The sequence below is a fragment of the Scyliorhinus torazame genome, chromosome 15 (assembly GCF_047496885.1).
Source record: "Scyliorhinus torazame isolate Kashiwa2021f chromosome 15, sScyTor2.1, whole genome shotgun sequence".
Lineage (NCBI taxonomy): Eukaryota > Metazoa > Chordata > Chondrichthyes > Carcharhiniformes > Scyliorhinidae > Scyliorhinus > Scyliorhinus torazame.
In genome coordinates, this window is record NC_092721.1 from 104,833,478 (window position 1) to 104,856,545 (window position 23,068).

Below are 23,068 nucleotides of genomic sequence, written 5' to 3' on the forward strand. Positions count from 1 at the left end.
AATTTTGTCTCTTATTTTCTGTACAATTGAATTCTGAAAAGACTAGTATATTGCGATAAATATTCCATCTTCTAATTTTTCATAACCGAGCTTCTGAAGGCTATATTTATAGTGGGATGGATCTAATGTAGACAAATGTGTCCACCTAAAGAAAAACGTTTATGCATTTAGTTTTTCAAATCCAATCCTAATCTCTACTATTTTTCAATGTTCACTGTTATGCTTTCATTTAAACACATCCATATGCTGTCCAAAGCCTTTTCTTAGACATCAATAACAACCTATAATTCCTGCAATGTGTGAAATCAAAAGAGAGGAAAGAACAGCCTGCTTTGTATTCCATTTGGAAACACAACTTCATGTGATGTGCCTTATTGGTTGATTCACAACAATACAGTTGACAGTTAGCAAAAACCCTACTCAGCTTACAGTGTTCAGTTGTGCATTTTCCTGTGTTGAAAGTAAAAGGACATTTTTATGTCTGTTGATTAGTTTATGTAAAATCAGCAAAGGGTGGTAACATAGCTCTATTTGTCACTTCTTTAGAATTGAGTCCTAGATTTTAACTGCCAGCAGAATTTCAGCAGAAAATCATATTAGTGAGTTTATTTCCCACCTCTGGCAGAATGAGACTCATCTCAACCTAATTTCAATCTTGCCAGCTGGCCTCTCACTGCCTTCCAGTAAGAAGTGGGCAATTGGCTACCAGGACACCCCCAGATATAATGGTGAGGGTGTGGGTAGAGCAAGATCACAGAGGGGAGGCTGAGTAAATGGAGTTAAGGTGCACAACAGCCCTGATTTGATTGAATTATAAGAGTGTGCTCAAGCAGTTGAATAGGAAAAAGAAAACCTGAACACTGGGCTACTTTCAAAAAAGAGATGTTCCCTTAAAAGGGAAAGGTAGGACAAACAAAGTCAGAGTTTCTTGGATGACAAAATAGATAGACATCTAGATAAAGAAGAAAAAGTATGTTTATCACACGTGTGAGGTAGAAAATGCAACTGAGAACCTGGTTGGAGGTAGAAGGTTGAGAGGGGAGGAAAAAAAGCCAATAGAGAATATGAAAAGAGACAGGCAGCCAACCGAAAAAGGAATCTCAAAGTCTCCTGTAGGCATATATAAATAGGGTGGTAAAATGAGTAGTAGGACTGATTAAGGTTGAAAATTCATATAGAGGAGGTATTGGGATGGCTACCTGTACTTCAGTGTTGTTAAGGCACCTGAACCCGATGAGGTGCATCCAAGGATATTGAAGGAAGTGACAGTGAAAATTGTGGAGGCACTGCCCATAATTTTTCAGTAGTCCTCAGACTCAGCGGTGTTGTCAGAGGAGGACTGGAGTATTGCAAGCATTACCCAATTGTTCAAAAAAAGGATGTAAATCTAAGCCCAGCAATTACAGGCCAGTCAGTTTCATTTTGGTGGTGGAGAAACCTTTAGAAACAATATTCCGGGGCAAAATTAATAGTCACATGGACAAATGCAGGTTAACTAGGGGAAATCAGCATGGATGCTTAAAGGACAATCGCATTTAACTAACTTGCTGGAGTTGTTTTGAAGAAGTAACCAAGATAATTGATAAGGCAATGCTGTTGATATGGTGCACGTGGACTTCCAAAAGGTATTTGATACAGTGTCACACAACAGACTTGTGAACAAAGTTATAGCTCATGGAATAAAAGGGACATTAGCAGCATGGATACAAATTGGCTGAGTGACAGGAAACAGAGGAGTAGTTACTGCATGATTTTCTGGCTGGTGGAATGTTTGTAATGGAGATCAGTGTTGGGGCCCTTGCTTTTCCTGATATATATTAATGATCTCTGCCTTGGTATACAGAGCATATTTTCTGGTTTTCTGATTATACAAGACTTGGAAGCATTAAGAACTGTGAAGAGGATGATGTAGAACTTTAAGAAGACTTGTATTGTAAAGGTTAGTGGAAAAGGCAGACAGGTGACTGACAACGTTCAGTGGGGAGAAATGTGAAATGAGTAATTGTAGTAAGAATAACATGGAGAAATAATACATAATCAATGGTACAATTCTAAAGGGTGTTGCAAGAGCAGAGGGACCTGGGAGTATATGTGCATAAGTTATTGAAGCTGGCAGGATTGGAAAGAGCATTTTAATAAAGCATACAATATCCTGAGCTTTATTAATAGAGGCATAGAGTACAAGAGCAAGGCGGTTATGATGAACTTGCCGAAGATAATAGTTTAACCTCAGCTGGAATCTTGTGTCCAGTTCAGGGCATGCACTTTAGGAAGGATGTGAAGGCATTGGAGAGGGTGCAGAAGAGATTCACAAAAATGGTTTCAGGAATGAGAAATTTCAGTTAGGAAGATAGAGTGGAAAAGTTAGGACTGTTTTCCTTGCAGAAAAGAAGACTGAGAGGAGATTTGATAGAAGTATTCAAAATCATGAGGGGTCTGGACAGAGTAGATAGGGAGAAACTGTTCCCACTTGTGAAAGGATCGAGAGCAAGAGCGCACAAATTTCAAGTAGTTGGCAAAAGAAGCAATGAGAGTGTGACGAAGATAGATTCAGCCAAAGTATTCAAAAGGGAATTAGTCAGTTATCTGCAAAGGAAGAATGTGCAGGGTCACAGGGAGGACTCACTATGGGAATGGCTCATATAAGGGAATGGGTGAATGGTCTCCTCCTGCTTTTTAACAATTCTGTGATTCTGAAATCAGTGAACGAACCTGCCCTGCAATAAACTCAGCCCTAAATGGAGTTACCCAGCTGTTATGGAGGACTCATTTTAAATTACCTTTATTTCATAGCTATTTATAAATCTTCATACAATTGCACTTTATGATTTGGCAGTGCTTAAAATGCAGGAAATGGATACACTGTAGAATTAAATTCCTTGGTGTTAAACAGTTATGGATTTAGTTCATGCAAAGAATTCACCTGCCATTGAAATGCAAAGAGTAGAAATTACTGTCAGTAATGTTGTAGGAACCCTTAAGATTGGAGAATCATGGGGATAATTATCAGGCCACGCAGATGGGTGTCCTGTTATAACTCTGCCTACTTTCCCTTACTATTGGTACGATCTTGTTAAGGGATCATAAAATAATGCCACTGATGATATTTTCTACCCCATTTTAGTCAGTAAACAGTTAGATTGCATGGAGTTCCTTTAACCGGGCATAAACAGGGCTGTTCAAGAATCCTATTTGTCCCTGAGCTGAACTTCCAACCGCATTTCCTCTTCATCAAGATTATCTACTTCCCCCTTTGTCACGTTTGCTGCTGAAAACCATGTCTATGATTTTGTTACCTCCACACTCAATTTTCCTCATACTCTCCAGGCCAGTCATGATCTCATTGAATGACAGAGCAGACACGATGGGCTTGAATGGCTTACTTTTGCCCCTATGTCTTATTGTCAGTTCTACATTCCACCCTCTGTAAACCACAATTTTACTGCTGACTCCTAACTCGCACCAAGTTCTGTTAACCCTTGTGCTTCCTGACTAACATTGGCTCTATCCTCTAATTTAAAAATCACCTTTGGACCACATTTTTCAGTCGCAGATTGGGTCAGAATGGAGTCAGAAAAAATACCCACTGCCCTGCATGGCTGGAAATTAGAGTCATAGTGGTCTACAGCAAGGAAAAGGCCCTTTGGCCCATCACTTCTGCGCCAATCAAAACAACCACCTCTGTTTCTGTACAGATTTCATGATGTTAGGGTTAAACACCTCAGGGTTTTCATAAGGTTTTCATTGCAGATTTCATGAGGTGAGAGCCTCAAAACAGGGCATGCCTATTATGATGTTAATTGACCATTTGCAACTTTGCTGACTTCAGGAGCCACCAGCATTCGGACACAAAGGGCAGATGTGCAGTAAGTCCCAGGCAAGGCAGCAAGTAACGTTTTCTGCAGGTTAATGGTAGGCAATCTGATGTGTGAAAGTGTTGACTTCCTGGAGAGAAAAGTTGCAGGAACACATCAAAGGACAGGGGAGGAAGAAGAAGACAGAACTTTGCCATTCAGGGAGTCAACATCTTCTTAGCAACACCTGGGCTTGCATCAGGTCACTGATCAAGACTAAATGGACCTCACCTGACTAACAGGAAGGGTACAGCTGGAAATAGATGTTTCATCCTCAGAAATAAAGGTTATTGAATCTGCAAAGTCGCAGCCTGCACAAGACGGAAGGCACCTGAGGCCAGAGGAGAGGGATGAGGGCCGGCAGGGAGAATGAAATACTATCCTGAGCACAGATATTGAGGTGTATCATGCACCCGGTGACTCCTCAGCTGTTGAGTGTTAAAGGGGTGGCATTTTCCATTTTATTTTTCAAATGTTACCGAGAAAAGCGGTGCATAGCTTTCTGGCTATTCCTTCCATAGTTTTAAACACATTGAAAATAAGTGCTGGAGATGTGTCTAACACTGGCTAGCAAACCAGAAAAAGCTAGCAGCTGGGAATCCCGAGATCGTGGCGCCATTTTGAAGGTTACCACAATCTCCCATATAAAAAAGGAACACCCCCATATACAAGGCAAACCCCCTCAAATCCATGGAGCACCCCAGACGGCCTACCCCCAGCCCCTGAGCAATGCCACCTTGGCAATGCCAGTCACTCTCCCCTTGGGGGCTATAATTATCATTGTGCCCCCGACGGTTTCCCATCGACTGCTTCAAGTTTTTGGGAAACATTTGTAAACCTGGCCGATGTGATGGGAATTTCCAAAGGTGGGGGAACGATATGGCAGATAAGCCTGCTGATTATATTAAAATGTATTAATTTTCCGAGTCTTGCAAGATCTTTCGTCCGCATCGCCATTCACGCTCACGGAGGATGCAAGCACTAATTGGCCGTGGAGGTCTTTGCTCAAGCACCTGACCCTTCGGCAAAAGTCTCACTCACCTTTCCAGACTTATAAAGCTCATTAAAATGCTGTGGCCAATCCTGTATCCAGGCTTGCCAAACCATTCTATTGGCACACATTAGATGGCCGTTGGCAACTAAACCCTTTTTTGTTGTTTTGGGGGTATTTTTCCTCACTGCGTGGAAGAGGATGTCCATGGGTACCTGGAGATCTACATCCAGAAACCTGGGCGCAGCCCTATCCTGGCTTTCCTGACTGCTGATCTGCTACTACCTCCTGGTATTGGAGTGGAAAAGTTACAGAAGATAAATGTATTTTTGTTTTATTCAGAGTACAGCATCAGAAAGGAAACATTCATGAATGCGAGCAGCTTGTGAGTTGTAGGTAACAGACAAGCGCACTCTTCATATGTCAGAGTGGTTGTTTCACTGTCAACGTGTGCGGGACGCTATGAAATTAGCCTCCTGCTGTGTGGCAATGTTAATAAAGAGTTGACCTGATTCAGAGTTTTACTCCTCTGGGATTGTATGCAGTAAGCTGTGCCAAAAGTGCTCTTCACTTGGGAGCTCCACATCTTTAATGCTTCCAAGGAGGTTGTTGGGAAAAGCCATTTATTTAATTCTGAGTCTTCGGCCCAGCGTTACAAGCTACTGATGGGTAGGAAAGCAGATGGGTAGACTCATAGTTAGGAAATCATGCTGTCGGCAGTGTATCTGCCCAACACGCCATGATATGGAAATGCCGGCGTTGGACTGGGGTGGGCACAGTAAGAAGTCTTACAACACCAGATTAAAGTCCAACAGGTTTGTTTGGAATTGATTCCAAACAAACCTGTTGGACTTTAACCTGGTGTTGTAAGACTTCTTACTATTTTATGGGTGTAATAGGGGGGGGTCAGGAGGGCTGTCTGTTTGTAGCCCAATTGAGATCTTTAAATGGGCAATTTATTCCACTGCCACTCCAATTTAATGGGTGGTATGAGAAGCAAGCATCCAATGTGCAGTCAGACAGGTTTGTTCCCTGTGGATAGCTGGCCAGTGAAAGGGGGGGGGACTGTCTCCCTCCCAGGTCCCCTATGATAATCTGAGGTCCCACAGAGTTTTGACTTCCCACGTCCATTCTCCTCTTGCCCCGTCCTACATGCCCCCACCCCCACTCTCCTCGCTTTATTTAAATTCCTTCATGGGATGTAGGCTAGCATTTGTTACCCATCCCTAACCACGTAGTCCATGTGGTGTTGGTATATCCAGAGTGCTGGTAGAGAGGGATTTCCAGGTTTTGACCCAGCGACAGTGAAGGAACAGTGACATATTTCCACATCAGGATGGTGAGTGGCGTGGTGGAAAACTTCCATGTGGTGGTTCCCATGTGACTGCTGCCCTTGCCCATCCAGATGGTAATTGCCTTGGGCATGGAAGGTGCTGTCTCAGGAGCCTTGGTGAGTTTCTACAATGCATCTTGTTGATGGTACACAGTGCTGTTACTTAGCATTAGTGATAAAGAGAGTGAATGTTTGCAGATGGGATGCCAATCAAGCGGGTTGCTTTGTTCTGGACGGTGTCAAGCTTCTTGAGTATTGTTGGAGCTGTACTCATCCAGGCAAGTGGAGAGTATTCCATTATACTACAGACTTGTGCCTTGTAGATTGTGGACAAGCTTTGGGGAGTCAGGTGGTGAGTTGCTCTTGGTTTCTGACCTGCTCTTAGAATCATAAAGTACAGAAGAGACCCTTCAGCCTATCAACCTGCACCAACAAAAAAAATACTAATCTACCCTAATCCCTTAGTCACTTAGCCCACAACCTTGAATGTTATGACATTTCAAGTGCTCGTCCAATTACGTTTTAAAGAGTGTGAAGTTTCCTGCCTCACTACCCTCCTAGGCAGTGCATTGCAGATTCCCACCACCTTCTAGTTGAAAATAATTTTCTCAAATCCCTTCTCTGCCCTCTTGTTATTGACCCTTCAACTAAGGGGAAGAGCTGCTTTCTATTCATCCCGTCCCATGCCCCTCAATCTTCTATGCCTCAATCAGGTCCCCTCTCCGCCTTCTCTGCTCCAAAGAAAACAACCCAAATTTATCCAGACTCTCTTCAAAGCTAAAATGCCTCATCCCAGGCAACATCCTGGTGAATCTCTTCTGCAGCCCCTCCAGTGCAATCACATCTTTCCTATGGTGCGGTGATCAGAACTGAACACGGTACTCCAGCTGTGGCCAAACCAAAGCTCTGTACAGCTTTAACATAACCTCCCTGCTCCGCTCCTATAATATGTGCCACCACTAATAAAGACAAGTGTCCCTTATGCATTCTGAGCTACCCTATTAACCTGTCCAGTCACCTTCAGGGATCTGTGGACAAGCAGCCCAAGATCCCTCTGTTCCTCTGAGCTTCCTAGTGTCCAGACATTCATTGAGTACTCCCTTCTCACGTTACTCCTTCCAAAATGCATCACCTAGCACTTTTTAGGGTTAAATTCCAACTGCCATTGATTTGTCCATCTGACCAAGCCATCAATTTGCTTCTGTAACCTAAGACCTTTTTCTTCATAGTCAACCACCCAGACAATCTTTTTGTAATCTGCAAGCTTACTTATCATCACCCCCCACCCACATTTTCTTCCATATGGTTATAGAAATCCCAAACAATAATGGGTCCAGCACTACTCGTGTCATACACCATTGGACACTGGCCTCCAGTCACACAAACAGTCTTCTACCACCACCCTATGTCTCCTATGACTAAGCCAATTTTGGATCCAACTTGCCACCTAACCCTGGATCTCATATGCTTTTACCTTCTTTATGAATCTCCATGTGGGGCCTTGTCAAAGGCTTTGCTGAAATCCATATAAACTACATGAACTGCACTCCCCTCATCTACACACCTGGACACCACTTCAAAAAATTCAATCAAATTTCTCTTGCAGCGACAGTGTTTATATGGCTAATCCCATTCAGTTTATGGTCGATTTTAATGCCCTGGCACTGCTAATGGTGCCAGGGTGCCTGGGTGGCATTGTCAGGCTGACAGGGACACTGCCAGGGTGTATAATCATCGAGAAAGGAGTAAGACATAGTCAACACGGTTTCGTGAAGGGTAGGTCGTGCCTCACAAGCCTTATTGAGTTCTTTGAGAAGGTGACCAAACAGGTGGATGAGGGTAAAGCAGTTGATGTGGTGTATATGGATTTCAGTAAAGCGTTTGATAAGGTTCCCCACGGTAGGCTACTGCAGAAAATACGGAAGCATGGGATTCAGGGAGATTTAGCAGTTTGGATCAGAAATTGGCTAGCTGGAAGAAGACAAATGGTGGTGGTTGATGGGAAGTGTTCAGACTGGAGTCCAGTTACTAGTGGTGTACCACAAGGATCTGTTTTGGGGCCACTGCTGTTTGTCATTTTTATAAATGACCTGGAGTAGGGGGTAGAAGGATGGGTGAGTAAATTTGCAGATGACACTAAAGTCGATGGAGTTGTGGACAGTGCGGAAGGATGCTACAAGTTACAGAGGGACATAGATAAGCTGCAGTGCTGGGCTGAGAGGTGGCAAATGGAGTTTAATGCAGAGAAGTGTGAGGTGATTCATTTTGGAAGGAATAACAGGAAGACAGAGTACTGGGCTAATGGTAAGATTCTTGGCAGTGTGGATGAGCAGAGAGATCTCGGTGTCCATGTACATAGATCCCTGAAAGTTGCCACTCAGGTTGAGAGGGTTGTTAAGAAGGCGTACAGTGTGTTAGCTTTTATTGGCAGAGGGATTGAGTTTCGGAGCCATGAGGTCACGTTGCAGCTGTACAAAACTCTGGTGCGGCCACATTTGGAGTATTGCGTGCAATTCTGGTCACCGCATTATAGGAAGGATGTGGAAGCATTGGAAAGGGTGCAGAGGAGATTTACCAGAATGTTGCCTGGTATGGAGGGAAGATCTTATGAGGAAAGGCTGAGGGACTTGAGGCTGTTTTCGTTAGAGAGAAGAAGGTTAAGAGGTGACTTAATTGAGGCATACAAGATGATCAGAGGATTGGATAGGGTGGACAGTGAGAGCCTTTTTCCTCGGATGGTGATGTCTAACACGAGGGGGACATAGCTTTAAATTGAGGGGAGATAGATATAAGACAGATGTCAGAGGTAGGATCTTTACTCAGAGTAGTAAGGGTGTGGAATGCCCTGCCTGCAACAGTAGTGGACTCGCCAACACTAAGGGTATTCAAATGGTCATTAGATAGACATATGGACGATAAGGGAATAGTGTAAATGGGCTTTAGAGTGGTTTCACAGGTCGGCGCAACATCGAGGGCTGAAGGGCCTGTACTGCGCTGTAATGTTCTATGTTCTATGCTGGCAGTTCCAATATGCCACATTGGTATTCTGCCCACGCCAGGGTGAGGACACAAGGGTGACCTGCCTGTATGAGGTGGAGTGCAGAGAGGCTCAAGGACCCCCCCCCCCCCCCCAAACAGGTGATTTGGGGCTTGGGGGGGGGGGTCTGGTCGCTGCAGTCGTGGGCGGTGCGTGAATGCTGGGGGGGGTGGCCTGCCGGGGGGGGGGGGGGGGGGGGGGGCGAGGGGGTATCCTGCACCGGGCTTTACCTGAAATGTGGGGTGGCCCGCGATCGGTGCCCACCGATCGTCGGGCTGTCCTCTCAGAAGGAGGACCTCCTTCCTTCCGCGGCCCTGCAAGATCCGTCCCCCATCTTCTTGCGGGGCGGACTTAGAGAGGACGGCAACCACGCATGCGCGGGTTGGCACCGGCCAACCCGCGCATGCGCGGATGACGCCCGTTATGCGGCACCGGTCGAGTCATCTATGCGCCGCCGCTTTTACGCGGGCGACAAGGCCTGGCGCGTGTAGATGACGCGGCCCCGATCCTGGCCCATTGTCAGGGCCTGAATCGGTCGGGACCGGGGCCGTTCCGCGCCGTCGTGAACCTCGACGGCGTTCACGACGGCGCGGCCACTTCGGCGTGGGAGTGGAGAATCGCGCCCAGGGACTATCAGCACCACAAACTCTGAAAACTGAACCAGTTTGATTATCCCCAGCTCTACCAATCTTTAACTCTGCTTCAACCTTCTGATGAAATGATGAAAGGCACTGGTCTGGCTCTGAAAAACTTGGGTATTGAGTCCAGGTTGACATATCTTGGCTTTTACACCCTTAAACCGGCCTAATTCTTTGTGGAAGACATCGTCGTACCTCCTTGTGACACATTGGAGGACGCTGTCAAATATTTTGAAGATTTCCAACAAGTTGAACCCAATCTTCTGTAACCAGTCCCTTCCCAACAGACTGGTCTATGTCCTTCCATGACAACCAAAGGCAGAATGTCCTCCTGTCCTCTGTAGGACACTGGGATCTTGGCTTTTCCAAGGATCTTCAAAATTCCCCGGTGTATGTTGAAAGCTTGGCTGAAGTTCTCTTCAAGCTTAAGACTGTGTTCCTGCACGCACGTATTGGAAAATCTGCTCATCCACTACGGTCATCGAATCCTTCGTGACAACTTCCATTTGAAAGGATCTACCATTTACCCTTAAGACAATTTCAATCTGAGCCACCTGATTCAATTGGACTGCATTCAACTGATACATTGGATGTTCTTCTTCAGAGCTCTTCTCCACTATGTTCAGTGGCACTGTGGACTGCTGCTACTGTTTTTCTTTGCATTGGCGTGCTTTGCCTCACGGGGAAACTGTTTGAATGTGCACCCTTCGGTTGCAAAAGAAGCACACAAACTCCCGAACATGTTCGGTCTCACAGAGAATCATCCACCTGCAATGATAGAGTCCAAAGAGAAAATGCTGGAAAATCTCAGCAGGTCTGGCAACATCTGTAGAGAGAAAAAAGAGCTAACGTTTCGAGTCCAGATGACCCTTTGTCATCTGGACTCGACACGTTAGCTCTTTTCTCTCCCTACAGATGCTGCCAGACCTGCTGAGATTTTCCAGCACTTTTTCTTTGGTTTCAGATTCCAACATCCGCTGTAATTTGCTTTTATGATAGAGTCCACAACTGACTTGGATTAGCGTCCCGATTCCTTCCCATGCCTTGGGTTCCAGTCCTGCCCAAGGACTTTGTCTGGCTCTGAGCTGTGCCTGTTGATCCCACCGCAGATCGCATGTCCATAACGCCCCCTATTTAGTTAACCTCCTCTTCAGCTATGCTTTGAAGCTCAGTGGCACCTTTTTCGATGCACTCCGTTGCCTGAACTATCTCGATCGCATTTTCCAATATAATTATGGTCTCTGCCAGTAAGATTCTTCTAGATAGAACATAGAACATAGAACAATACAGCGCAGTACAGGCCCTTCGGCCCACGATGTTGCACCGAAACAAAAGCCATATAACCTACACTATGCCATTATCATCCATATGTTTATCCAATAAACTTTTAAATGCCCTCAATGTTGGCGAGTTCACGACTGTAGCAGGTAGGGCATTCCACGGCCTCACTACTCTTTGCGCAAAGAACCTACCTCTGACCTCTGTCCTATATCTATTACCCCTCAGTTTAAAGTTATGTCCCCTCGTGCCAGCCATTTCCATCCGCGGGTGAAGGCTCTCACTGTCCACCCTATCCAACCCCCTGATCATTTTGTATGCCTCTATTAAGTCTCCTCTTAACCTTCTTCTCTCCAACGAAAACAACCTCAAGTCCATCAGCCTTTCCTCATAAGATTTTCCCTCCATACCAGGCAACATCCTGGTAAATCTCCTCTGCACCCGCTCCAAAGCCCCCACGTCCTTCCTATAATGCGGTGACCAGAACTGTACGCAATACTCCAAATGCGGCCGTACCAGAGTTCTGTACAGCTGCAACATGACCTCCCGACTCCGGAACTCAATCCCTCTACCAATAAAGGCCAACACTCTATAGGCCTTCTTCACAACCCTATCAACCTGGGTGGCAACTTTCAGGGATCTATGTACATGGACACCTAGATCCCTCTGCTCATCCACACTTTCAAGAACTTTACCATTAGCCAAATATTCCGCATTCCTGTTATTCCTTCCAAAGTGAATCACCTCACACTTCTCTACATTAAACTCCATTTGCCACCTCTCAGCCCAGCTCTGCAGCTTATCTATATCCCTCTGTAACCTGCTACATCCTTCCACACTATCGACAACACCACCGACTTTAGTATCGTCTGCAAATTTACTCACCCACCCTTCTGCGCCTTCCTCTAGGTCATTGATAAAAATGACAAACAGCAACGGCCCCAGAACAGATCCTTGTGGTACTCCACTTGTGACTGTACTCCATTCTGAACATTTCCCATCAACCACCACCCTCTGTCTTCCTTCAGCTAGCCAATTTCTGATCCACATCTCTAAATCACCCTCAATCCCCAGCCTCCGTATTTTCTGCAATAGCCTACCGTGGGGAACCTTATCAAACGCTTTGCTGAAATCCATATACACCACATCAACTGCTCTACCCTCATCTACCTGTTCAGTCACCTTCTCAAAGAACTCAATAAGGTTTGTGAGGCATGACCTACCCTTCACAAAGCCATGCTGACTATCCCTGATCATATTATTCCTATCTAGATGATTATAAATCTTGTCTCTTATAATCCCCTCCAAGACTTTACCCACTACAGACGTGAGGCTCACCGGTCTATAGTTGCCGGGGTTGTCTCTGCTCCCCTTTTTGAACAAAGGGACCACATTTGCTGTCCTCCAGTCCTCTGGCACTATTCCTGTAGCCAATGATGACATAAAAATCAAAGCCAAAGGTCCAGCAATCTCTTCCCTGGCCTCCCAGAGAATCCTAGGATAAATCCCATCAGGTCCCGGGGACTTATCTATTTTCAGCCTGTCCAGAATTGCCAACACCTCTTCCCTACGTACCTCAATGCCATCTATTCTATTAGCCTGGGGCTCAGCATTCTCCTCCACAACATTATCTTTTTCCTGAGTGAATACTGACGAAAAATATTCATTTAGTATCTCGCCTATCTCTTCAGACTCCACACACAATTTCCCATCCCTGTCCTTGACTGGTCCTACTCTTTCCCTAGTCATTCGCTTATTCCTGACATACCTATAGAAAGCTTTTGGGTTTTCCTTGATCCTTCCTGCCAAATACTTCTCATGTCCCCTCCTTGCTCGTCTTAGCTCTCTCTTTAGATCCTTCCTCGCTACCTTGTAACTATCCATCGCCCCAACTGAAACTTCACACCTCATCTTCACATAGGCCTCCTTCTTCCTCTTAACAAGAGATTCCACTTCCTTGGTAAACCACGGTTCCCTCGCTCGACGCCTTCCTCCCTGCCTGACCGGTACATACTTATCAAGAACACGCAGTAGCTGATCCTTGAACAAGCCCCACTTATCCAGTGTGCCCAACACTTGCAGCCTACTTCTCCACCTTATCCCCCCCAAGTCACGTCTAATGGCATCATAATTGCCCTTCCCCCAGCTATAACTCTTGCCCTGCGGTGTATACTTATCCCTTTCCATCATTAACGTAAACGTCACCGAATTGCGATCACTGTCCCCAAAGTGCTCTCCTACCTCTAAATCCAACACCTGGCCTGGTTCATTACCCAAAACCAAATCCAACGTGGCCTCGCCTCTTGTTGGCCTGTCAGCATATTGTTTCAGGAAACCCTCCTGCACACACTGTACAAAAAACGACCCATCTATTGTACTCAAACTATATCTTTTCCAGTCAATGTTTGGAAAGTTAAAGTCTCCCATAATAACTACCCTGTTACTTTCGCTCTTATCCAGAATCATCTTCGCCATCCTTTCCTCTACATCCCTAGAACTATTAGGAGGCCTATAAAAAACTCCCAACAGGGTGACCTCTCCTTTCCTGTTTCTAACTTCAGCCCATACTACCTCGGAAGAAGAGTCCCCATCTAGCATCCTCTCCGCCACCTTAATACTGCTCTTGACTAGCAGCGCCACACCTCCCCCTCTTTTGCCTCCTTCTCTGAGCTTACTAAAACACCTAAACCCCGGAACCTGCAACATCCATTCCTGTCCCTGCTCTATCCATGTCTCCGAAATGGCCACAACATCGAAGTCCCAGGTACCAACCCATGCTGCCAGTTCCCCTACCTTGTTTCGTATACTCCTGGCATTGAAGTAGACACACTTAAAACCACCTACCTGAACACTGGCCCCCTCCTGCGACGTCAAATCTGTGCTCCTGACCTCTATACTCTCATTCTCCCTTACCCTAAAACTACAATCCAGGTTCCCATGCCCCTGCTGCATTAGTTTAAACCCCCCCAAAGAGCACTAACAAATCTCCCCCCCAGGATATTTGTGCCCCTCAGGTTCAGATGTAGACCATCCTGTCTGTAGAGGTCCCACCTTCCCCAGAAAGAGCCCCAGTTATCCAGAAATCTGAATCCCTCCCGCCTGCACCATCCCTGTAGCCACGTGTTTAAATGCTCTCTCCCCCTATTCCTCATCTCACTATCACGTGGCACGGGCAACAACCCAGAGATAACAACTCTGTTTGTTCTAGTTCTGAACTTCCATCCTAGCTCCCTGAAAGCCTGCCTGACATCCTTGTCCCCTTTCCTACCTATGTCGTTAGTGCCAATGTGGACCACGACTTGGGGCTGCTCCCCCTCCCCCTAAGGACCCGGAAAACACGATCCGAGACATCACATACCCTTGCACCTGGGAGGCAACATACCAAACGTGAGTCTCTCACGCTCCCACAAAATCTCCTATCTGTGCCCCTGACTATAGAGTCCGCAATTACTAATGCTCTGCTCCTCTCCCCCCTTCCCTTCTGAGCAACAGGGACAGACTCCGTGCCAGAGGCCCGTACCCCATGGCTTACCCCTGGTAAGTCGTCCCGCCCACAAGTATCCAAAGCGGTATACTTGTTTCTCAGGGGAACGACCGCAGGGGATCCCTGCACTGACTGCTTTTTCCCAGTCCCTCTTACAGTTACCCACCTATCTCCAATCTTTGGTGTAACTAATTCCCTGAAGCTGCTATCTATGACCCCTTCTGCCTCCCGAATGATCCAAAGTTCTTCCAACTCCAGCTCCAGTTCCCTAACTCGGTCTTGGAGGAGCTGGAGATGGCAGCACTTCCTGCAGGTAAAATCAGCAAGGACACTAACTGCATCCCTCACCTCAAACATCCTGCAGGAGGAACATTGCACTCCCTTCCCTGCCATTCCTCTAACTTTCTACCAAGATCTGGCTAACAACTAAATTAAATTTTTTATAAAAATAATAATATAATATAATAAAATATGGTACTTACCTCAGACCAATGGGTTTTATTATTAGGTTAGAGGAGGAGGGCGGATGGGAGACACTACACGTGTAGTGTCTCGGGTTTCCTCTCCACCAGAATTTATTGGTGAGGGTCTTCCCAGACGTCCGCGGGTCGACTTCCTGTTCCTGCCTAAAACACTAATTTAAAAAAAAAAAAATTATCAGCTCCTGTTGAAATTGACTAACCAGCCAGCTCCACTCCCGCCGAAATCGACTGGCCTGCCCCTGCAAAGACAAGTGCTTTTAAAGGACAGACTTACCTCCCAGCAGCCACTTCCGCACTGCTCCCGCTGAAACTGACTCACCAGCTGTTCTCCCGCCGAAAGCGACTGGCCTGCCCCTGCAAAGACAAGTGCTTTTAAAGGACAGACTTACCTCCCAGCAGCCACTTCCGCACTGCTCCCGCTGAAACTGACTCACCAGCTGTTCTCCCGCCAAAATTGACTGGCCTGCCCCTGCAAAGACAAGTGCTTTTAAAGGACAGACTTACCTCCCAGCAGCCACTTCCGCACTGCTCCCGCTGAAACTGACTCACCAGCTGTTCTCCCGCCGAAATCGACTGGCCTGCCCCTGCAAAGACAAGTGCTTTTAAAGGACAGACTTACCTCCCAGCAGCCACTTCCGCACTGCTCCCGCTGAAACTGACTCACCAGCTGTTCTCCCGCCGAAATCGACTGGCCTGCCCCTGCAAAGACAAGTGCTTTTAAAGGACAGACTTATCTCCCAGCAGCCACTTCCGCACTGCTCCCGCTGAAACTGACTCACCAGCTGTTCTCCCGCCGAAATCGACTGGCCTGCCCCTGCAAAGACAAGTGCTTTTAAAGGACAGACTTACCTCCCAGCAGCCACTTCCGCACTGCTCCCGCTGAAACTGACTCACCAGCTGTTCTAGATATTAATGTTATGGATCCCACAAACCAGCCAGTTGGGCAACATATCACTGAGCACGGTCCCAAACTCGGTGCTCAGCAGCTGGTGAAGCCTGGCTGTTAATGCTGAGCAGACTTTTCATGGTCCCTCACTGCAGAGTTAAACTTATAACGTTGGAGGATAATTGAGGGCCTTGGGCTGAAATGTTCTTTAACCAATTTCACTATCTGATCAAGGATCTTTGAGTCGGGTGCCTCCGGGAACATGAGGTTCTGAGTCAAATCGTATGTTTGGAGCCCGCAAACTCTCAGAAGTATCGCCTTCTGCTTGTCCTAGCCTGTGATCTCATTCGTGGTAAAAAATAAACGGAACCGTTTGATTCACTGACTCCATGCCTCAACCCAAATGGATCAAGTTTCCCAACGATTGGCATTTCCACTTGTATTGGGCGAGGCTTTTCAGAATCCCAAAATGTATCATGGAGTTCAACCAACCTCTCCCTTTAATGGATTTGTTGCTTTTCCGAGCACACGTCTTTTCCCTAGGTGTGGGATTACAATTATGGACACGTGGGTTTTTAAACACAAAACACTGTTTATTCCATGAACTCCCCGTGTGTGCGTGGGTTTCCTCCGGGTGCTCCGGTTTCCTCCCACAGTCCAAAGATGTGCAGGTTAGGTGGATTGGCCATGCTAAATTGTCCTTAGTGTCCAAAAAGGTTCGGCACCTTGGTGTTGGGTGGGGTTACTGGGTTATTGGGATAGGGCGGAAGTGTGGGCTAAAGAAAAAAAAAGGTTAAGCAGGGTTATTGGGTTACGGGGATAGGGTGGAAGTGAGGGCTTAAGTTGGTCGGTGCAGACTCGATGGGCCGAATGGCCTCCTTCTGCACTGTATGTTCTATATATGAAATGTTCCTTCAAACTTCCGAGAGACTTAACACCTTTAAACAGTATCACATCAGGTTAAAGGATATATATATTTTCTGTTGATTGGCAGAGACTGTCGCAAAGTGGCTTTCTACTTTTAAACTGCTCTCAGCAAAACCAGCCAGGTACTTTTTAGCTGCTCTCAGCAAAACCAAACTGCAAAACTTGCAGCTCTCTGGAAGCACACACACACTGCTTTTAAAACTGAAACTAAAAACCTGCAAAATGGCTGACCTAAAGCCCAGCCCCACCCACTCTCTGACATCACTGTTTTCTTAAAGGCACATTGCTTATACATCCATTTCTTAAAGGCACTCTTGCATGACACCTCCCCCCAAGAAAAAAAAATAAACCATCAACTTCAAGATGGTTTCATTTTTCACTTTTGCACCATCCACTAAGAAATGTACACAGTAAATATACCTTTTCGTTTTTAAAAAAAAACAACACATGCAAACAGGCATAATAATATAGTCCATTTTTCTTTGTTCTTTTTCCTCCAACCGAAATCCTTCTCTTTTTTTTTTAAATAATTTTTATTAAAGGTTTTCATAAAATATCAATAACAAAATGAGAAAGAAAAAAGAACCCAACAGGGTTAAGTACAAAACACAATCTGAAAAAACCAATCCCCCAAACCCCTCCCCCCTGTACATAAATAATAAATTAACATTAACACCCCGACTTAACACAACAGGTGTATACACCTCCTCAGACCCTCCAGTGTAAATAACATTAACAAAAATAAAGTTAACCCCCCCCCCCCACCGAGCTGCTGCTGCCATTGACCAATGTCTATCGTTCTGCCAGAAAGTCTAAGAACGGTTGCCACTGCCTAAAAAACCCTTGTACCGACCCTCTCAGGGCGAATTTCACCCTCTCCAATTTAATGAACCCTACCATATCGCTGATCCAGGATTACACACATGGGAGCCTCGCATCTTTCCACTGAAGGAGAATCCTTCGCCGGGCTACCAGGGACGCAAAGGCCAGAATTCCGGCCTCTTTCGCCTCCTGCACTCCCGGCTCCTCTGCCACCCCAAATATTGCGAGCCCCCAGCCCGGACTGACCCTGGATCCTACCACCCTTGACACCGTCCTCGCTACGCCCTTCCAAAATTCCACCAGCGCTGCGCATGCCCAGAACATATGGGTGTGATTTGCTGGGCTCCCTGAGCACCTAACACACCTGTCCTCACCCCCAAAGAACCAGCTCATCCTTGTCCTGGCCATGTGTGCCCTGTGCAGCACCTTAAACTATATGAGGCTGAGCCTCGCGCATGAAGAGGAAGAGTTCACCCTCCCTAGGGCATCTGCCCACGTCCCCTCTTCGATCTCCTCTCCCAACTCCTCCTCCCACTTACCTTTCAACTCCACCACCGAGGCTTCCTCCTCCTCCTGCATCACCTGGTAAGTTTCCGAGATCTCCCCCACTCCCCCCCCCCCACCCCCCGAGAGCACCCTGTCATGTACTGTGTGTGGCAGTAGCCGCGGGAATTCCAGCACCTGCCGTCTGGCAAACGCCCTTACCTGCAAGTACCTGAAGGTGTTCCCTGGGGGGGAGCCCTTACTTCTCCTCCAGCTCACCCAAGCTCGCGAACTTCCCGTTCACAAACAGGTCCTCCAACTTTCGTATCCCTGCCCTGTGCCACCCCGAAAACCCTCCATCTGTTCTTCCTGGGGCGAACCGGTGGTTCCCCCATAATGGGGTCCACGCCGAGGCCCCAACTTCCCCCCTATGCCGCCTCCACTGCCCCCAAATTGTGAGGGCCGCCACCACCACCGGGCTCGTGGTATACCTCCTTGGAGGGAGCAACAGCGGCGCCGTTGCCAGCGCCCCCAGACTCGTACCCACACAGGACGCCGTATCCAGCCTCTTCCATGCAGCCCCCTCCATCACCCACTTGCGCACCATTGTCGCATTGGCGGCCCAATAGTACCCACAGAGGTTGGGCAGCGCCAGTCCCCCCCTACCTCTACTCCGCTCCAGGAACACCCTTCTCACCCTCGGAGTCCCTCGCGCCCACACAAACCCCATTATACTCCTGTTAACCCGCCTGAAAAAAGTCTTCGGGATAAACACGGGGAGGCACTGGAACAGGAACAAAAACCTTGGGAGCACCGTCATTTTGATTGACTGCATCCTACCCGCCAAGGACAGCGGCTATGCGTCCCACCTCTTGAACTCCTCCTCCATTTGCTCCACCAGCCTTGTAAAGTTAAGCCTATGCAGGGCCCCCCAGCTCCTGGCCACCTGGACCCCCAAATATCTGAAGCTCCTCTCTGCCCTTTTTAGTGGGAGCTCGCCAATCCCCCTCTCCTGGTCCCCTAGCTGAACCGCGAGAATTCGGCCTGGAGGCTGCGCCTCTTCCTCAACAATCCTTCCTCAGGCTCTTTCGCATACCTCCTGTCTACCCTCACCATCTCCCCCACCAGCCTCTCCCTCTCCCCCCGATCCCTCCACTCCTTGTGGGCCCTAATGGAGATCAGCTCTCCCCTCACCACCGCCTTCAGTGCCTCCCATGCCATCCCCACTCGGACCTTCCCGTTGTTGTTGGTCTCCAAGTACCTCTCTATACTTCCTCGGACCCGCTCGCTCACCTCCTCGTCCGCCAACAGCCCCACCTCCAAGCGCCACAGCGGGCGCTGGTCCCTCTCCTCCCCCATCGCCAAGTCCACCCAATGCGGGGTGTGGTCCGAAATGGCTATTGCCGAAAAGTCGGTGTCCTCTACTCTCGCTATCAGCGCCCTACTCAAGATGAAAAAGTCGATTCGGGAATAAGCCTTATGGACATGTGAGAAGAATGAAAATTCCCCAGCCCCCGGCCTTGCAAATCTCCAAGGGTCCACCCCTCCCATTTGGTCCATAAATACCCTCAACACTCTAGCCGCCGCCGGCTTCCCACCCGTCCTAGACTTGGAGCGATCCAGTGCCGGATCCAACACCATGTTAAAGTCTCCCCCCATTATCAGGCCCCCCACTTCCAAGTCTGGGATCCGACCCAACATACGCCGCATAAAACCCGCATCGTCCCAGTTCGGAGCATACACATTGACCAGTACCACCCTCTCCCCCTGCAACTTACCACTTACCGTTATGTATCTACCGCCATTATCTGCCACAATGCTCGACGCCTCGAGTGACACCTTCTTTCCCACCAAGATCGCCACCCCTCGATTTTTGGCATCCAGCCCCGAATGACACATCTGACCTACCCACCCTTTCCTCAGTCTTACCTGGTCTGCCACCTTCAGGTGTGTCTCCTGGATCATAACCACATCCGCCTTGAGCCCCTTCAGGTGCACGAACACGCATTCAGTCCCCTTACATTCCAGGTTATCAGCCGGATCAGGGGACGACCCGCCCCCCTCCCCCACCGACTAGCCATGACCCCTCCTCGGCCAGCCACGCGCCCGCACCCCATACCCGGCCCGTTCCCCACAGCGGCATACCCCCGTCTCAACCCCCCCTCACTCGCTCCAGCTCCTCCTTGACTTTAGCAGCAGCAACTCGATTCCCCCCCACCCACCCCCCCCACCCCCCACCCCCGGCTAGGACCCATCCTAGCTGGTTTACTCCCCCCATCGCACTTCCGCAAGTCAGCTGACTCCTGCTGAACCCGGCCACTCCCGCCTCCCCTTCGACTCCTCCCATTGTGTGGCACACCCTCCTCTCCCGCTCCCCATCCACAGGCTCTCCCCCTCCCCCCTCCATTCTAAGCGCGGGAAACAATCCTCGCTTCCCCGCCCCAGCCCTGCCCCCCCAGTCTTCAGCATGGGAAAAAAGTCCGCGCTCTCCACCTACGAGGCCCCGCCACCAACCAAATCAGTGCCCAACCCACCCCATCCACGCTCCCCAACCCGAAAGAGAAAAACACAGAGAAAAAGAAACCCGAAACAATGCAAAGGCCCCCCCCCCACCGAACCAGAAATAGGCATAACATATCCACCAAAGTCCCCAATCGGCCATCCCGACCCTCAGTATTTGTCCAGCTTCTCGGCCTGAACAAAGGCCCACGCCTCCTCCGGAGACACAAAATAATGGTGCCGGTCCTTGTAGGTAACCCACAGTCGCGCCGGCTGCAACATGCCAAACTTCACCCCCTTCCTGTGCAGCACCGCCTTCGCTCGATTGTACCCGGCCCTCCTCTTCGCCACCTCCGCACTCCAGTCCTGATATATCCGAACCTCCGCGTTCTCCCACCTGCTGCTCCTCTCCTTCTTGGCCCACCTGAGCACACACTCCCGATCGACGAACCGATGGAACCGCACCAGCACCGCCCGCGGAGGCTCGTTAGCCTTGGGCCTCCTCGCCAACACTCTTCCAGCTCCAGGGGCCCCCGGAAGGACCCCGCTCCCATCAGCGAGTTCAACATGGTGACCCACATCCGGCCCCTCCAGCCCCTCCGGGAGGCGCAGAATCCGCAGATTCTTCCACCTCGACCGATTCTCCATCTCCTCGAACCGCTCCTACCATTTCTTGTGGAGCGCCTTTACCGCCAGGCCTAAGATCTCGTCCTCATTGTCAGAGATCTTATCTTTTGTCGAGCCTCTCGGATCGCCACCCCCTGGGCCGTCTGTGTCTCCAGCAGCTTATCAATAGAAGCCTTCATCGGCTCTAGCAGGTCCGTTTTAATCTCTCTGAGGCAGCGCTGGATACCCTCCTGTTGCTCCTCCGCCCACTACCTCCACGCTGCCTGGTCTCCGCCCGCCGCCATTCTGTCCTTCTTCCCTCCCTTCTTCTGGTCCACCACCACCTTTTTTGTCGCCCCGCTCCTAGTTAAAGCCATATATTGACGGGGAGCTATTATTAACTCCTTCCCACACTGGGAAACATTGTAAAAGTGCCCTTGGGGGCCCTGAAAAGAGCCCAAAAGTCAGTTTTTTGCGGGAGCCGCCGAATGTGCGACTTAGCTCCGCATAGCCGCAACCGGAAGTCTCGAGAGGGAATCCTTTTGGCAGTGTTCGCTTCACCAATCTGCCCCAAAAATCTGTGGAAACTCCTGAAAAAGGTCTGAGAGTACGTTCCAGACGGGAGCTGCCGAATGCGCGACCTACTCCTCCATGGCCGCCACCGGAAGCCTCGTCCCCGCTTCTTCAGTGGCCTTGGTAGATCTTTTCACAGTTGTTCCCTCTGCTGCTAGAATTCACCGTTAATAAAGGCCCTCAAGTCAGCTTGCAGCTTTAAGCGTGCCCTTCCCCCGCCTGCATGCTGGAAGAGGCTCTGTTTATCCTGCAGTTACAGCCAAATCTTTTACTGTTTCTGCCGGGTCTGGTAACCAAGAGACATATAATTCCTGGGGGACACTGTCGGGCGAATATTTCAGTCTTCTTCCCACACCGGGAAATGTCAAACAAATGCCGCGGGGGCCCTGTAAAGAGCCCAAAAGTCTGTTCCAAGCGGGAGCTACCGAACATGCGACCTAGCTCTGCATAGCAGCACCCGGAAGTCACCGAAATCCTTCTCGATTGACAATCTCTTTGAACAAAGTCTCTGCACGATCCATCCATTCCTCTACTCCTCGGCATTTCTCTTTAGAATCAGATACTTTAGTTCAATCTGACCACAGAGTTCCTTGCAATTCTCCAATACAGGAGCATTGGTGATCACCGCTTTCAGGCAGTCAAATGCCTGTTGATAGTCCGGTGTCCATTGAAATCTTTTAGGTTTCTTCAGCATGTCCATCAGTGGAGTAATCACGCCACAAAACCTTTGCACAAAGGTTCGATCAAATTCATTCATGTTAATAGATCGCATTGCCACCCTTCGTCTTGAGGGTATCGGAAACTCCTCAAGGAACGTGATTTGGGCTTCTCCAAATTCACTTTCGGCTAGGTTCATCACCAAACCCGCCACCTGAAGTCGATCAAAGAACTCTATACGATGTTTTAAATGTTCTTTCCATGCCTGGAAGTTCGAAATAAAAGCAGATTGTCCCACTTTCTCCATGCAATCCTTCAATGGTGGGACAGGATAAGAGTCCGTTCTTGTAACTGCATTCACCTTTCTATAGTCCACACACAACCGTTGGGTACCGTCTGGTTTAGGTACCATCACTATGGGTGAGCTCCATTGGCTGCAACCCACTTCATTTATGCCATTCTTCAGCATACTCTCAAACTCTCTGTTAACCTGTGCCAATTTTAAAGGGTTAAGTCTA

General features: G+C 48.4%; 1 protein-coding gene across 12 annotated transcripts in view; it reads left to right on the forward strand.

The window, feature by feature from the left end:
* The window catches only part of LOC140391729 (disks large homolog 2-like), a 1,606,854-nt gene that overhangs the window by 1,374,934 nt on the left and 208,852 nt on the right, over positions 1–23,068 (forward strand). The gene's annotated exons all lie outside the window — the stretch shown is intronic.